This window comes from Neoarius graeffei, chromosome 6 (genome assembly GCF_027579695.1).
Source record: "Neoarius graeffei isolate fNeoGra1 chromosome 6, fNeoGra1.pri, whole genome shotgun sequence".
Taxonomy (NCBI): domain Eukaryota; kingdom Metazoa; phylum Chordata; class Actinopteri; order Siluriformes; family Ariidae; genus Neoarius; species Neoarius graeffei.
In genome coordinates this window covers 25,757,645-25,770,740 of record NC_083574.1, presented here as the reverse complement: position 1 = coordinate 25,770,740, position 13,096 = coordinate 25,757,645, and the positions used below count along the sequence as shown (strand labels likewise).

The 13,096-nt window shown below is 40.6% G+C and overlaps 1 protein-coding gene across 6 annotated transcripts in view; it reads right to left on the bottom strand.

The window, feature by feature from the left end:
• The window catches only part of prdm10 (PR domain containing 10), a 289,396-nt gene that overhangs the window by 114,021 nt on the left and 162,279 nt on the right, over positions 1 to 13,096 (bottom strand). The gene's annotated exons all lie outside the window — the stretch shown is intronic.

The following is a 13,096-nucleotide window of genomic DNA, read 5'->3' as shown; positions in this document are numbered from 1 at the left end:
GGTCCAGCCATTTTCCCGTAATGTTGTTAAGAAAAAAAAAAAACAAAGAAACCCGACCAAAAACAATACCTCACCTTGCTTACTCCATAGCAGGCAAGGTAAAAATAAATTGACTTGCTTCAAGTGAAAGGAAATCTTAAAAGCATATTAAGACATTCTGAACAGTTATGTGCTTTCAACTTTATGGTCAGGAGTTCACATACTTTAGGCCAAACAGGTCTTATTATTGTGCTTACATTTTGCTATGACACCCCCCCCCCCCCCACACACACACACACAAATAGATGAGAAATTGGACTCACGAATATATTGAACATGAGAACAGAGGAATTTGATTTCCTCTCAAAATCAAATTTTATTTGTCACGTACACAATCATACATAGTATGACATGCAGTGAAATGCTTTGTACAATACTACGCAAGTACAGTAGTGAAGATTCGCATATTCACAGGCTGTTTCTTAGTACTGCACTTAGAACTAGTTGCAAAGGGTCAACGCGATGTGATTCATCATCAACAAAATGTAACACTCTTGAAAATACCAGAGCTTCTACGATTGCACGCAGACAGAGAAAATTAGGACACAAATTCACACTACAAGAGAGGTTGGAAGGAGTGTACAGTGCTGCTAGAAAGTTTGTGAACCCCCTTTTTGTATTTCTACGTAAAGAGAACACAAACAAATGAAGCAAAAAGATTATAGCTTCTACATTTATTTATTGAGCAAAATTATCCAACATTAAATATCTTTGTTGGAAAAACTACATAATCCTCAAGGAGTAGGAGTTAATTTAAACAAGTAATTGAAGTCAGGTGTTTCGATTAAGAGGATGGCAAATCAGCCAGAATTTAGCAGGTCTGCCCATGTTTGAAGAACACAAACTTGGATCTTCACTGTCAAAGTCTGGTCTTCACTATGTAGGTGAAGCATGCCAAGGAAGTGTGCCATACCTTTGATCAAAGGAGATTCCTAAGGACCTCAGAAAAAAGTGTCATCAATGCTCACCAGGCTGGAAAAATTACAAAACCAGACTAAATAGTTTGGCCTCTACCAAACTGTGAGGCAGATGATACACAAATGGAGGAAATTCAATACCACTGTTACTCTTGCAAGCAATAGTCGTCAGGCAAAAATCTCATGGCGAATAATATTATGGGAGGTCACAAAGAACCCTAAACTCTTCTACAGGCTGCTCTTGCATTGTGTAATGTTCATGAGTCCATCCATCAGGTAAACACGTAACAAGAACAGTGTGCATGGCAGGATAGCACAAAGGAAGGCAGTCCTCTCTAAAAAGAACACTGCTGCCCATCTGAAGTTTGCTCAAGAATGTGTGGATAAGCCTTTTGGGAGTATATTATGTGGACAGATGAGTCCAAAATAGAACTTTTTGGTTTAAAACCTTTGTTTGATGCAAGAGAATTTTGATTCAAAGTTTGATTTAGAGCTCAGAAGGTGTTGGGACTCCCATAGACTTTCTGGCTCTGGAGGCACCAAAAGGTGTTAAGATCTCCATCTCTGTGGGCACCAAAAGGTGTGAAGATCTCTGTCTCTAGCCACAGTTGATCCATTGTTGACTAGATTAGAAAGACTGCTCTCCCACTTCAATATTTTATGGACCTCACACGCACTGGGGACATACACCTTACTTATACACACACACACACCTCACTTGCACATACACACCCCTACACACAAACTGTTTGAGATAATTTTATTATTTTTATTAAATTTTTTGAGAGTATAGCGAAATTGTATTATTTAGCATGAATTTGATTGATTGATATACTTGGGAAGTATTTTAACAGCAAGCTCCTTAACACTCTGAGGTCCTGGGCCTGTCAGACACTCTGTGGCAGTCTGATAAACATTGACATTAAGTTTTTCATCCAATTACACGGAGTGCAGAATTATTAGGCAAGTTGTATTTTTGAGGATTAGTTTTATTATTGAACAACACATATGTTCTCAATCAAACAAAAAGACTCATAAATATCAAAGCTGAATATGTATGGAAGTTAGAGTGGGGTGTTTTTAGTTTTGGCCATTTTAGGAGAATATGTATGTGTTCAGGTAACTTTCACTGTGCAGAATTATTAGGCAACTTAATAAAAACCAAATATGTAGCCATTTCACTTATTTATTTTCACCAGGTACACTGATATGACAACTCCAGATTTGCAAATAAACATATCTGACATTCAAACACACAACAAAAACAAATCAGTGACCAATATAGCCACCCTTCTTCATGAGGACACTCAAAAGCCTTCCATCCATAGATTCTGTCAATTTCTTTATCTGTTCACGACCAACATTGTGTGCAGCAGCAACCACGGCCTCCCAGACGCTGTTCAGAGAGGTGTACTGTTTTCCCTCTTTGTAGACCTCACGTTTTATAATGGACCACAGGTTCTCTATGGGGTTTAGGTCAGGTGAACAAGGGGGCCATGTCATTATTTTTTTCACCTTTCAGACCTTTACTGGCTAGCCACGCAGTGGAGTATTTGGACGCATGAGATGGAGCGTTATCCTGCATGAAAATCATGTTCTTCTTGAAAGATGCTAACTTTTTCCTATACCACTGCTTGAAGGTTTCTTCCAGGAACTGGCAGTAGGTCTGGGAGTTGAGTTTGAGTCCATCCTCAACTCGAAAAGGTCCAACAAGCTCGTCTTTGATGATACCAGCCCATAGCAGTACTCCACCTCCACCTTGCTGGCGTCCGAGTCGGAGTGGAGCTCTGTGCCCATTACTGATTCAGCCACAGGCCCATCCATCTGGTCCATCAAGAGTCACTCTCATCTCATCAGACCACAGCACCTTAGAAAAATCAGTCTTAAGATATTTCTTGGCCCAGTCTTGACGTTTTATCTTGTGTGCCTTACTCAGTGGTGGTCGTTTTTCAGCCTTCCTTACCTTGGCCATGTCCCTCAGTATTGCACACCTTGTACTCTTTGACACTCCAGGAATGTTGCAACTCTGGAATATGGCAGAACTGGATGCTAATGGCTGCTTGTTAGCTTCACGCTTGATTTTCCGCAGATCATGTGCAGTTATTTTGCGCCTTTCCCCCCCCCACGCTTCTTTCGACCCTGTTGACTATTTGCAATGAAACGCTTGATTGTTTGGTGATCACGTTTCAACATCTTCGCAATTTCAAGAGTGCTGCATCCATCTGCAAGACATCTCACAATTTTATACTTTTCAAAGTCTATCAGATCTCTCTTCTGACCCATTTTGCCAGAGGAAAAGAGGTTGCCTAATAATTATGCACACCTGATATAGGGTGTTGATGTCATTAGACCACACCCCCTCTCATTACACAGATGCACAGCACCTGATATACTTAATTGGTAGTAGGCTTTCAAGCCTAAACAGCTTGGAGTGGGATAACATGCATTAAAAGGATGTTGTGGTCAAAATACTCACTTGCCTAATAATTCTGCACTCAGTGTAAAAACATCCATGCAAAAATGACACACATGGTTATATTCTGGACACCGTCAGCAATAATAATATGAGAGTAAAGTGAATGTAATGAAATTTTTTACTTAAATTAAGTGCAAACACAACCTTACAAAAAGCTATTTTCAGAGTCTTCAAACCTTGTAAAAAAAAACACTATAAATATATCAGCACAAGACTTTTGAAGTCTGAACCTTGTAAACATAGGTGTTGGCTACATAAAAGTAGGAACAGCATTCAGAAATGTTATGTAGTTTCAGTACTAATTGTAGAAACTTCAGACTACCTATGTTTTCTCCAAAGTCAGTTGCCCTTTCAAATGAATATTGATGAGGTAGGTGTAATTCACCTGTAATCCCCCCTCCCCCCGTCACTGTCAATAGTCCATTTGTCAAAGACAAAGACCCTGGCCACTGTACCTCCCTGCCCCTACACCTCTCTGCTTGGAAAGTTACTGCAAAGAAAAGAAGCCCTAAAAGCCAAAGCTACATTTCATAATCTTGTGCATAGACTTATGCACGGACTATAATAAATCTAAAGTTAGCAATGAAGATAAACTATGACTATGCAGGGCATGTTGACTTAGGTAACTAATTACTATAAATCAGTAATCAGCAAGTCAGTGAAACATACAGTTGTGCTCATAAGTTTACATGCCCTGGCAGAATTTTTGCTTTCTTGGCCTTTTTTCAGAGAATATGAATGATAACACAAAAACTTTTTTCCCCACTCATGGTTAGTGGTTGGGTGAAGCCATTTATTGATAAACAACTGTGTTTTCTATTTTTAAATCATAATGACAACAAAAAACATCCAAATGACCCTGATCAGAAGTTTACATACCCCAGTTCTTAATACCGTGTATTGCCCCCTCTAACATCAATGCCAGCCTGAAGTCTTTTGTGGTAGTTGTGGATGAGGCTCTTTATTTTCTCAGATGGTAAAGCTGCCCATTCTTCTTGGCAAAAAGCCTCCAGTTCCTGTAACTTTCTGTGCTGTCTTGCATGAACTTTTGACCAGGGTCATTTGGGTAGTTTCTGTTGTCATTATGATTTAAAAAGAGAAAACACAGTCGTTTGACAATAAATGGTTTCACCCAACCACTAAGTCTCCAAAAGTGGAAAAGATGATTGTGTCATCATTCATATTCTCTGAAAAATGGTCAAAGACTCATAGATTCTGCCAGGGTATGTAAACTTATGAGCACAACTGTAGTTTGGCAACAGAAAAATGTTTTCAAAACTTGACAAAAATAACAGCACGTTTCGATCAACTAGTTCTTTCTCTTCAAAGAACACCTCCTATCCTAACAACCCACTAACCATCTAACATGCACTCTCTTCCTATGTTTTACTGTAGCTTGATTGTTTTTCTCAATTGTAAGTCGCTTTGGATAAAAGCATCTGCTAAATGTAATGTATGCTGTGTTCACACTTATACCGGTACGAAAGTGGTATAACTGTATCGATACAAAGTATACCGGAACAGTTTAGTGCTTCCATCTCGCACACTAGCGAGAAATGTTTGCGGTTTTCTTTCATGGAAGTTGAAATGCGCGTGCGCGAAATGTTTCCGTGGTTACCGAGTAACTTCCTCCCGAGAATATGGCAGATGAAACAATGTGTGTGTGCTTTTTGTTGTCAATGTACAGTCTGTATTTCTGGTGGTCATTTATTCAGTCGAATCGTATAAAACGCGCGAGGCAGTTGAGAAAGAAACAAAGAAAACAAATCTCCCTTTCTCCCCCCTCACTTTCTCCCTCTTCCCTTCTCTTCCCCTCCCTTTCTCCCTCTTTCCTTCTCTTCCCCTCCCTTTCTCTCCCTTTTCCCCTCTTCCTCCTTTCTTCCTCCCTCTTTCCCCCCCTTTCTTTGCTCCATGTAGCTCCACGGTCGTTTTGAGCCATTTTGACGTTTTATTTACAGCTGGAAAGCACGGGCGTATTGTATTGTATGAATAACCCGGAAGACGTAGGAATGGTTCATTGCGCTTGCGCATTATATTTGTATCGATACAGAGCCGCTTCATCTGTCCACACTACAGCGAAGCGCTACAGTACTGATACTGTACCGGTATGAAACCCATACATTTGTGGGTTTCATACCGATACAGTTATACCGCTACAGTACCAGTATAGTTGCTAGTGTGGACAGGTGTTGCGGTACGAAAGTAGTTTCGTATCGGTACAAAATCCCTAGTGTGGACAGGGTAGTAATGTAGTTCTCCCTATACGCTAACTGAAAAAGCATGACAACAACCGCTAGTGAGACATCTTCCTTGCATTGGCCATTCCTCAAAGTTTCTCAGTTGGTATGGAAACAAGTGAACATGTGTACTTGTTTATACAGGTGAAATGGGGCGTGTTCTCACCTCCCCTTGCTACACAATGAGCGAATGACGACACTGATGTTCCATGCGCTTAACATGTGAATAGCTGATGGGTGTGTCGTTAAGAGACTGTTGCTGGTTGAAGTACTGAAATTCATAAGATTTGTTTGTATTCTCTTTACAAAGTGCTAAAGGTAAAGTTTGTTTAAAATATATATATATATATATATATATATATATATATATATATATATGTTTGAAAACTAGATGATTCAAGGTTTCTAGTGGTGTTACTTGAATGTTTCTAGTACAAAAACCTGCGGAGCTTGAGATGTGTGTTTACTAACAGTCCTAAAAGTCCCTTGTGGGGGTCGGCAACCTGAGAGTGTTAAACTGAGGTGGTGTTTACATTAGACCGCATCCGTCTCGTTTTCGTCACGGATGCACTGTCCGTGCACATTAAAACGCCGGGAAACGACTCCACAGGCGGAACAACTTGAATCCGCCAGGGCCCACGTATTCAACCCAGTTCGTATCTGATCCGGTGCTGTGTAAACATTGAGGAACGAGGATACGCAGTGCTGAGCTCTAGCTGACGTCATTGGACAACGTCACTATGACATCCACCTTCCTGATTCGCTGGCGTTGGGATCACACACACAGCGGCTCAGTCCCGAATCACTGCTCGTGCGCTTCACTCGCGCGCTCTGTGAGCTGCGCAGGGCCAGACTGCGCACCCTCCAGAGGGCACTCGCTGTTCAGGGCGGAGTGATTTGGAGCGCAGGAGGAAGCGCTGAGCCGCACTGAGGTTTATTTACACATTTCAACTTATTTACCTCCTTCAGGCACTTAAACTCAGTGAGAACATGAACATCACAGCCAGGTGTGTTTATCTGCTGGAGAAGGTGTTCGCTTGCCATCCTTCCACTTGCAAGTGGTGAGTGACTTGCGCATGCCCGATATGCACTGGGATCATGTGACGTGCCGTCTAATTAGTCATGTGATTAGCGTATCCGTGTATTGGCGTTGCTGTGTGCACACGAATCGTTTTAAAAACGTTAATCTGATGATCCGCTGATACGGTCTAATGTAAACACCACCTGAGCCTAAGTCCACCGAGTTTAAATGTTTATCACCTTGTATAAATAGTTTTCACATGACGTCACAGAGTCGGGGATTCCCTCGTGGTGGCCATCTTGGAGGGCTAGCTTACCGTACGGGTCACTGAGCACACATTGTAGCGCGCGAGTTACATTCATTTATATATTATTTACATTTATAGTTATATTACTACTATTTAAAGCTAGCAATGGTGCAGACTTGTTGTATTCACGGCTGTCGTAATAGGTCAAACGATGAAGTCAAGCGGAGCTTTTATGTAATTCCCACTGTACGGGAGCATGAAGGCGAGCAAACAAAGAAACTCAGCATACAAAGGAGTAATCTATGGCTTGCGAGAATCAACCGCAAGGATTATCAGCCTTCCAAACACAGCAGAGTCTGCTCCGATCATTTTATAAGTGGTAAGTTGTTTAAATAAACAACCAATTGTGTTTAAGTTTGTTTTTGGAAACCAAAACATGTAAACAATCTCTGGAGAATGCCTAACTGGAACCACTGAGTGTACGTTTACATGGTACTGTAATACCACTAATGGATATAAAATTTGTCTTAAATCAACTCGATATTATACACACACATATTTATATGCAGTGTTGAGAGCTCTAAAATTCCAATGTTTACATACCTTGGCTGTAATTAGGACACGACTCTCACTGGTTTTTATATGGCGGACTTCGCGGACCCAGACACAGACAAAATAATTGTATGACTCCAGCGACTTGTATGCTTTGAGGTCGTCAAGTGTGTAGGCGCTTTTAGTATTTACGAAATAGTTCACAATATCAGGGTATGATATGGATGGCAGCCCTGCATAGTCACTGGAAAATGCTTATTTGTCCACTTCGTAGGGGTCAATTCCCCCAATCAAGGCCAGTTTGGCTGCATACCGTTGTCGTGAGATGTCGTCCAATGTATCCATATACTTCCGTTTGCTTGATTTTGCCGACATTGTTCTTTATTTTAGAATGGTCACACATTCTATATTCATATATATATGACTATATAACTTAATAAATTCATCCGAGACAATGTGGCCGGTAGTGGCGATGGTCCGTTTTGTTTGCCCACCAAGATGGCGGCTGGGGGGCGTTCCCCGGGATGCCGTGACGTCGGTGAAAACTATCTATTCTCCCCCAACTCATTATCATTGTAAAGGCATTTTGCATGACAAACACAGACTCACCATTAAGCAGTAAAACCCTTCAAAGGCCATATGGTAAATGCTAGATAGATACATTAAACACAAGATCTTCATTAAACACAAGATCCACTGAGCTGACGCTGGTTTCCATTGGAGATGTGTATAAACTTGTGCTAATTATCTATGTCTACATTATTAAATTTGTAAAATATATAATTAAGTAATATACAGTAGTGAGACAAATATACCATGATTAATAATGAATAAAATTTGTATCTAAATACGAGGAAAATGTTTTCAATAGTTAATCCTAAACTTCTTAGTTGTCTCAGAGTTCTTAACATAGTTGGGCAGAGAATTACAGAACATGGCAGCTGAAAAAGCAAAAGTCCTGTGTCCTGAGATTGAGCTTATTTTTACGATATGAATATTGTTCTTTACACTTGTTATAATTATGGACATCAGAGTTTTTAACAAAGACTCTAGTATGTCTGTTTTCTCGCTATTTTTCAAATAAATGCTTTTACCAATCAGAAGTCTGTGTTTCAAACAAAGAAAGACCTTTTACAATGATTTTAAAAGGAGCCGCCATTTTCTTTTGGCTGGTCCGAGGTGGGACTCCCAAAAAGGGAACCAACTTAAAAAATAATGAAAGAATTTTTTTTTAAATGCGTGTTCTGCCAGGATTTCACTCACACTTGTATTGGTTCTGTACAATAAAACAGTTTAAAGTGCACCTGACACCAAAAAAACATGTTAATTAATTTCCGCCATATTGAGTTGAATAAAATGACAGATTTACTTCACACATCGCACGACAGAATAGTAAGAAACATTGTTTTGAATGGCCCGCCACGCAGATAAATCGATATCACGGCGAGCCAACCCACGGCCGAGGAAGAAGGCGGATATGACGTCACATGCAGAACCGCTGACAGACATTTTCTCAGCTTCTCATTGTTTACCAGTGCTTTTGCAATTGAATATTTTTGCGTCTGACTTGTGGATTTTGGTGAATATGCCTGCTCGTTGTGTGGCTGGGTTTTGCTCCAACACCAGGGAAGCCGGGTATAGTCTGTATACCTTTCCCAAGGATCCCATCAGACGCGAAGAGTGGGCAAAACAAGTGCGCTGGACACGGGACATGTGGACTCCCAATGACAGGTGGGCCTCTGACAGACTTGTGACACTTGTTTGATTAGCCATTGATTGATGATTTTTCAGTGTAGATCTCCATCTTGTAATGAGATATTTACTACTAAATAATAGCAATAGGTGAATTTGTTCATGATTCAAAGTTCTGCCACAGTTCCGCTGCAATACCGTGTTGGCTGGACCTTATAGGCCTAACACGCAATTGAATTTCATCAGTTCATAAAAGTTTTTATTCTTATCAAATAAAAATGTGAGAAAACGGCCCAAATCTAAAAGACCATGAACTTTCAAGAGAGCATATTTTTTTAAAAGGAAATCAGTGTGGTAATATTGCCAATGATTGTCAATTTTATATGATAGAAGTATTTTCTCCTGTTATCATTTACCACCTAAGATACAGCCTATTTTTCAATGAAAAATAACATTTCGTATTATGAATATTCATAATAACACAATAGTTTGCAAATTACTGAATCTTCAAATCTTCAATCTTCAAATTTGACGTGAATCGAAGGGTTTATATGCAAACCTAAGGTGATTTTTGGTAATTATATCAATGAAAACCAATCCAATGCACACAAATAGGATGTTGTCATATAAGATATGGGCAATCTTACTACTTGCATGGATATTTCACAGTATTGTCTCTTGAGAGAAATCTTGAGAGAATTCAACATACTAACTCTGTTTAACAGGAAGTGATTAACACAAGTGAAATGACCTAATCATTATCACGTTGCCATTGATGGCAGGATGCGCAAGGTAAACAAATCCCGCTCAGGCGGCAGCCAGGATGTGTACCTCACCAATCCCACTGTCAATGGCAACCAGGAAATTGTTGCAGAATAATACAGAATAATACTGACTTGCTACTTGTGTTACAAATATATTATTATTATAATAAATGTTCAATCACTCAGTCAAACTCTGTACTACACAGTACATCTATATCCTAGGTAAGTTTTTAGATGCTTGGTTACAGTAATAGGGGAGAGGCCTGGATTTATGCACCAGTCCACGTCAAGACCAAGTGTGTGTGTGTGTGTGTGTGTGGGGTGGCGTAGACCGGGCAAGGGGTCATTCCCTGCCTCATCATCTTCCTCCCCCCGCGCTTTCCTCCCTCATCCTTCATGCCCCCCCCCGAGGACTAGATCTATTATTATTATTATATTACCATTCAGTGCTTTGGAGCCTCCCGATGTCAGCTGGAATCACAACGTCCTCTGCATTGGTCCCGTCGTCGTCGTCTGTGTCCGAGTCGGAAATCTCGCCTTCTGCAGGCAAATCATCCAGATACGGCTCAAAACGATAAGGAAAAATGCCACCCACTGCTTCGTCTTCATGTAATCCGACATGTCCAGTGTCAACCTCAAAAAGGGCCTCAGTTTCTGAAGACTGATCAGAAAATCGCTCTGTTTCGTCGGCCATAGCTGCATAGAAGGCCGAGCAGTCGTTCTGCATGTGATGTCATGGCAAATATGGCGGCCACTGACAGCAGCTTGGTGCATGGCCAGATTGATGCAGCTTCGCACAAAGAGTTTCGTTCTGTTGGTGGTTAGTTCTATCATGAAAGTGATCAGCGGTGTTTGTAGTTTTATAACAGAAACCTATTTTAGAACATAATTTTGCTGTCAGGTGCACTTTAAGGCAACTTCTTTCATGTAAGTATATTTTTTGGCTTCTTTTGATTTACAGACTTCCACGACACTGGCAAAAATCAAACACTGCATTCCAACCGTGATGCATGGGGTGGCAGTATCATGGTTGCATGCAGGGGCCTCTTAGCTGCATTAGGTCCAGGACAACTTGCTAGTGTTGATGAACCAATCAGTTCTGGATTGTACGAGCATATTGTAGGTAACACAGTCCGTCTAAAAACTACAACACAGTCCCTTTAAGGACTACAACTCCCATCAGCCAACTTCCGCGTTGACCTACGTCACGCGTGGGCGGGATCACCAACGTCACATCCTCCATGAAAGCATAAGAAACCCGGGAACTCCTAGCTCCTCCTCTTTCAGCTCCGTGAATTCAACACGGACACAAGGAGGAATCGCTCGCTCCACCCAAGCAAACCAGAAAAAGACCTCTTTCTTGCAAGATCCACGATTTAGCGTGATTTCTTTCTTACCCTTGGCCAAGGTAGACTCCAGAGTCGCGCGATCTTTAACTCAATCGAGTTACAACCGGTTTTATTCGTATTAGAAGTGACGTCACGACTGCCGCCCAAGCAGTTTTAATTCAAAGTTGAGAAAGCGGCTGGACCCTTTTTTAACTGAAGCGCTCAGAGTTTTCCTTCCCACGAGCTACGAAGCATCGGACCAAGAATTCTCTGCTTTCCACAGACGTGCTCTACGGGCTCCTGTGAACTCAGCCTCTCCAAGAAATTCCCTGTGCTTCACGGAGATCTCCACAATGGTGAAAACTCCAAAAGTCTCGGGACATCTTCTCATAATCTCGCATAAGACTGGCATTTTTGGGCATAATTAAAAACCTAGTCTTAGGAATTTAGCTTTTATTGAAGTAGTGTGAATTTAAACTCAGGAACGGTTTGTTTACACTGTAGACACGTAGTGTGTCGAATTGAATTAATTGTTCTATGTTCTCTCAATTGTTTAATAGATAGGCTGTGCATGCTTCTCTTTATTCCTCACTAACACTTTAATTTCTTTATCACACATTTGACCTTATCAAGGTTTCAGTGGATTCAGTACTGTTATAAGCTAGTGAAATTAGCCTACGGCTAATTTCTTTTGTCCCATTAGCATCCAAAGCTAAGTGTATTGTCTTAGAAGCACGTGGCGGTCCTCCCCCCCACACACCAACACACCTTAGCTAGCATTCCTTTACCTTAGCTAGCCTTTCTTTTGCTAGGCCATACCACATGGTGGTCCTCCCCCCCACACACAAACACACCTTAGCTAGCATTCCTTTGTCTTAGCTAAACACAAGGCTAATCTAGGCCTCCACATGTGGCCACATGCCTCACAAACCCACCTTAGCTAGCTTCCCTTTGTCTTAGCTTAGCCACATGAGGCTAATCTAGGCCTACACAAACACGTGGTCTCCAGGCCTCACCAGGCCTTTCACACACAAACACATGCTAGCTAGCATTCCTTTGTCTTAGTTAGCTACCAAAGCTAATTTTCCTTGCTTTACTTAGAAACAAGTGGTCACAAGGCCTCACATACAAACACATCTTAATTAGCACACAAAGCTAATCTTTTGTCTTCACTCACACAGACACACACCTCACTGTTTGTATATATTTCAACTGCCATTATCCATTTTTTATCTTTGTTATAATAAATTCATTTATTATTGAAACTGTGTTTATTTGTGTTCCAATATCTTTGAAGTCCCCAATCTTCAAGAATTCAAAGGTGCATATGATTTATGTAATATGGTAAGTGATCATAATAATTTGGAATATACCATAATTTAGCTGTTTGGTAATTTATTATTAAGCACCAAAATTAATGGTATTAATAAATGAGACTGATTTAATGATATGAGACTGATTCAATGAAAACGATTCAATGAGACTGATTCAATTTTAATTATTAATCTTCAGATTTAATGAGATTGATCACTCAATTACCCAAATGCACCTACAATATTCTAAAGGAGAATGCAAGTGCATCTGTCCATGTACTGAAGCTTAACCATAACTGGGCCATGCAGCAAGACAATGACCCTAAGCACACAAGTCCACAAAGAAATGGTTGAACTAAAAGAAATGTAACATTTTGGAATGGCAAAGTCAAAGTCTGGACCTTAATGCAACAGAAATGTTGTGGAAGGACCTTAAAAAAAAACAATTAAAAAAAACAAAAGACAGTAGGTCATGCAAAGAAGCCCACCGACATCACAGAGTTGAAGCAG